Source organism: Juglans regia, chromosome 15 (assembly GCF_001411555.2).
Source record: "Juglans regia cultivar Chandler chromosome 15, Walnut 2.0, whole genome shotgun sequence".
Lineage (NCBI taxonomy): Eukaryota > Viridiplantae > Streptophyta > Magnoliopsida > Fagales > Juglandaceae > Juglans > Juglans regia.
This window is the reverse complement of record NC_049915.1, coordinates 12880654-12885786: the sequence shown is the minus strand read 5'-3', so window position 1 is coordinate 12885786 and position 5133 is coordinate 12880654. Positions and strand designations below refer to the sequence as shown.

At 33.6% G+C, this 5133-nt stretch overlaps 1 long non-coding RNA gene across 2 annotated transcripts; it reads right to left on the bottom strand.

Moving 5' to 3' along the window:
* Window positions 1-839: 839 nt before the first annotated feature.
* On the bottom strand, window positions 840-3762 carry LOC109012224. Of its 2 annotated transcripts, XR_004798442.1 has the most exons (4): window positions 2371-3762; window positions 1808-1922; window positions 1664-1715; window positions 840-1532 (listed from the first exon to the last, which is right to left on the bottom strand). It is a non-coding gene; the product is annotated as an uncharacterized LOC109012224 (long non-coding RNA). The 2 variants fall into 2 exon arrangements; XR_004798441.1 differs by lacking the exon at window positions 2371-3762 and having other exon boundaries at window positions 1808-2356.
* Window positions 3763-5133: the final 1371 nt, after the last annotated feature.

Below are 5133 nucleotides of genomic sequence, written 5' to 3'. Positions count from 1 at the left end.
GTGTTTTCCAGTATAAAATACTAAATAACGTATCACTCAAATGTGCTTTTCCTTGTAATTAGAGTGAGTGATATTGGGCAGACCTTTAAATGATGGTGATGGTGATGATGATCATAGAAAGAGATTTATTGAAGATAGTGACTCTCTAGAGATTGTGGCTTGTTATTTATTCCTATTTGTTGTTGCGTTTGCAGTTAAAAACTTTTGGTTGCAACTAAAGTTGGTGAAGAAGGGCTTGATATTCAGACATGCTGCCTTGCGATTCGGTTTGATCTTCCAGAAACTATTTCTAGCTCCTCTATTTGAATGTTGGTGAAATCTGTGCTGCTAACGGTTTGAAAGCCCCTCTATTTGAATGTTGCAGGAAGGACCAAGCCACTTAAAGTTGTAAGTCACGTATATATGTATATAGAACACGCACACATATTCATAATCTCTTTTGGGCAAGTCTATTGTCATGGACTTCAGGTGTGAGTCCATGATAATTATAGACCCTTTGTTTTCGGAGAGAAATTTATTCAGGACTTATGACTCATCAAATAACAGAAATTAAAGTTGATCATAAGTCCAAGGTGTAATTGGCATATCTTGCAGATTCACTTTCAAAGAGGCTGTGGAAATAGAAGCCCCAGATGTTATTTTGGAGTGCTTGGGAACACAGCAGTCAAAAAAGAAAGATGCAGCAGAGCATGCAGCAGAAGGAGCCCCTCGAAGGTACAACTTTATATATATATATATATATATATATATATATATATATAAACTCGAAGGTATTTTTGGAAACTACCTTCGAGTTTTGTTTTGTAGTTGTTGTTCTTCTAGTAAAAAGAAAAGCCCTCTCGATGTAAGGTACCGCACGAATATGCTGGAATTTGCATGGATGAACCATCACAAAATAATACTACTATTGGCAATTTGAGGTTGAAGCAGGCTTCCTTTGTTGTGCGTACAAGTTGGATTCAATGTTGTGATCATCCTCGTAGTCATCATAATCAACACGATGCCTCTTAGAAAGCTGATTTCCACCCATTGGATTTGCTAAATTTCCAATATCTTCAATGGGTGCATTCAAATGGACATCAATATTAATTGCATGATCTTTGGCACTCTGTTCATGCTGTTTGTATAATAGATGAACTCCGCAACGTTTTAAGATCATTGAATTTGGATCTCTGCTTTCAAATATAATCCTCAGATTGTCTACATGATCATGCATTTTTCCAAAATATCTTATGTATTTAAGTATCTTAACCATACATGATCTGAATCAATTTCATCAAATTTTGCATCGAAATTATATGTGCCCGCCAATAACAACTTCTGGCGCAGGTATCTTCTCTCATGATGTCAACGTCCAAATCAATAGTTGCAACGGGTTCAATAACAGCACAAAAAGCAATTCCTATGATGTCATCCAACTTATACGGTGGGGCCACTTTGATATCAAATTCACACCGATGACTATTTGAAGTGATCTCCTTCCAATGGCTGAACCAATCTGGAATCTTCTTTTCCGGAAAAATCATCTCAGCCTGTTGAATGAATACATCATAAAATATATTTCAACTATATTCATATATATAAACCAATTAGGCACACAAAACGAATATAAAAGGAAAAGAGAAATATATATATATATATATATAGATATATAGGGACTTACTTGATTCCTTGCAGGATTTGACATCCAATTTCCCATATTCACTTTATAGCATCTGGAAAAGTCAATCCAATCTAGACGTGAGAAATTGAATTATTTTGATATTTCTGGTAAATTTTCCAGTGATATGCATCCACTAGCTCTTACCACTTCTAGATTCGGTGGAAACTCTTTAATTTCTTGAAGTTGCTTGCAATCTTTCAATTCAAGATACCACAATCTAGCAGCTGTTTTGATGCTTGAAGGAATGCTTACCATCTCACTGCGTGATAGATCTAAATGTGTCAGATTGGGGTACCCAATGGATGAAGGCAATTCTTCTATTGCGGTGCCCCTTAAGTCGACTTCGTATAAATGTTTTATTTCACGTTTGATTTCAGGAAAGTTTTGAAGGCTTGAGCAATAACCAAGATCAAGGACTTCCAGAGATCTCAATCGAAGTCTCCTTGGAAAGCTCTTTAGGTTGTCACATCCACCAAGACTTAATTTAACAAGCTTATCAAGGATTAATCCAACAGAATCATAAACTTCAACTAGATTTTTACAACAATGAAGATTTATTTCCTTCAAATTTGGGCACCTTGAAATATCTGAGAATTTCGTTAAGAAATAACAATCACGGAAATTCATAATCGTGAGATTCTGTTAAAAAGAAAAGAACATTAAACTAAGTTTAAAGAAAGAAATATTGAAAATAATAATAGTTGTACCTTAAATTTTTGTATCTCCTGGATGCGACTATCGGGCATGCATAGAACAAAGAGTTTGTCTCCACGAAATTTAGATGACATAGATTGTAAAGGGCAGTTAGCCCAATCAAGCACTCTTATTGAATTAGGTAGACAATTAGGTTCGCCAGAAAAGTGTGCATTGCGGCATCTAAATAATCTAAGTCTTTTCATATTCTTGAAGGCCTTGGGACTCAAGCGGATAATATCAGCACCTTCAGGAAAATTAGAAACAATGTTTAATTAAAAGAGATTTTGATCTGACTTACTGTATCTTCCTCCAGTACATCACGGATGTCTTTTCGAACAACTTCTCTACCCATATCTAGTAACAAATCATGCATTTGCAACATTTCATAGGGCTTAGAAATAAGGCACTTCTCCATAAGTCGTGGGATCCAAAAGTTTGGGCAAAAATCAAAACTATCTAGTATCTGAATGACATCATCAAAATCATCTCCAATGAAAAAACAAGCGATGTCAAGAAAAATATTCTTTTCATTTTCACTTAATCTATCATAAATCCGAACCAAGCACCTCTAAAACTAGTGGAAGGCTCTCAGAGTAATTTACGATCTGTTCTACAAATTCCCCATAACCGTCATCCGGTTTATTTTTTTTGAAAGCATGCCAACAAAATAGTTCAAAAGCATCGTCGTGATCCAATCCCGTTATCTCATATGTTGAATCAACTCCACGAGCAGTCAACAAATGTTGATCTCTTGTTGTGATGATGATTCTACTTCCTTCACCAAACCAATCATGACCTCCTGCTAATTTTTCTAATTGGGTAAAGTGGTCTACACCATCAAGAATTAGAAGAACTCTTTTAGAGTGAAGCCTACGCTTTATCTTATTGATTCCCGTATCAATATTGTCAATCTTCAAACTTCTACACTCACCTAAAATGTTAAAAAGAAGTGTCTCTTGCAGTTGGACCAAACGACTCACTTGATTCGAAGTGTCCCTAGCTATCAATTGGAAGAAAACAAATAGCTTCAAATCGAAAAGCAATCGAATTATAAATTGCTTTGGCTAGTGTTGTCTTACCAATTCTCCCAACTCCAAAAATTCCCATCATTCGTATGCCTTTCGTTCCAACGCTTAAAAGCAAATTGACATCTTCTACATGAGGTTTTATTCCAACAGAATGCTCGGCAACATGTAAATATAAATGATCATTTGCCTTTTGAGTCAAAGCACGGTAGAGGTGGGCAGTAAAAGTATCACGGGTATCTTCTCCTCTAAAACTCAAGAACACATCGTAGGGCCATGGAGAGGTGTCTGAAGAAGAGGATGAAGAGGAGGCCATGGAAGAAATGAGTCTATGCACGTGTGTATGTATTGCCTGATCTACTGCATGTAGCTTGAGCGTTGGACATCATCGACTCTCCTTAAAAAGGACAGCTCCATGCCATGCCGCTTTCTCACACCATACCTATCAGTTAATGGTATCTTCATGGCAACTTCCTCAAGTAGTGCAGTAATTGAGTCAATGCCGCGTTTAATTATTAAAAGAAAGATGTTCACTAAGTTTTTGGCAAATTCCTTGCAACTTCTTCAAGCTTTAAGAGATGCCATTTCCAAACAATGTTCTCATGATTTCTGAAAAAAAAAAAAAAAACGAAAATACAAAACAAAATAAGTTAACAGTGGTACAACGACAACTGCATTAATAATATTCCGACATAGTAAAGTAATATTATTTTTAAAATTCAGACACCTTAAATTAAAAAAAAAAAATTTGGGAAATGTTTTGAAAGTATTAATATTTATGAATAAATTGTGTATAACTTGTTAATTAAGTGGGTGTTATTTTATCATTTTTGGAAGAAAAAAAAACACTTGCAATCCAACTTTTTAATTGTTTTTTTTTTTTTTAAATTTCGGCATGCCCTCCAAGTTGTACACCATAATTGGGGTTAAGGTTGTAATCAAGCCGAGCTGAGCCGGTCTTTGGCTTGCCGAACTCGAGATTTTTTTTTAATCTTTATTTGAGTTTGACTCGATAAGCTAAATTTCTGACTAGAGCTCGAGCTCGAGTTATTTTTTTTATAGTAAAGTTAAATAATTACTAAATTAAATAAATAAAAAATAAAAAATCTAATATTGAATTTGTATAACTAACAAGTAGAACCTCTATTGAATTATAAGATTTTAAAAATTTATAAATAATTAATATATAACTAGTTGATATTTATCTATAATAACAATATGTTATATACTTACATAAATTATTAATACATACACATAATATGATAGCATATATTTATTTCATATATGGTTACTACATACTAGTATATATAATTATTAAATTTTATCGACTAATTATTGTAAAAAATTATAAAATATAGCTCTGAAGTATATTCAATATATAGGTATAAATAATTAGGTTACATATTATATATTTAATTATAAAAGTGTTATGCTTATATTATTAGTTAATACATACATATATATATATGTATATACATAGGTGCATATATGTATATATTTTTAATTTATAAATGAGTTTTAATCGAATCGAGCTAATGAATCGAGTACTCAGGCATAAACGAGTCTTAAGCGAGTCGAGTTGAGTTCTGTTGAATATTTATCATTTACTAATCGAGTGAGTATCTACTTTTATAACTAAATTTGATCGAATGAGTACCAAGCAGACTATTTAACGTACGGATTCATTTACCGGCCTAATTGGGGTCAGGATTGAATTCTTCAAGACCATATATAATTATTGCATCCATG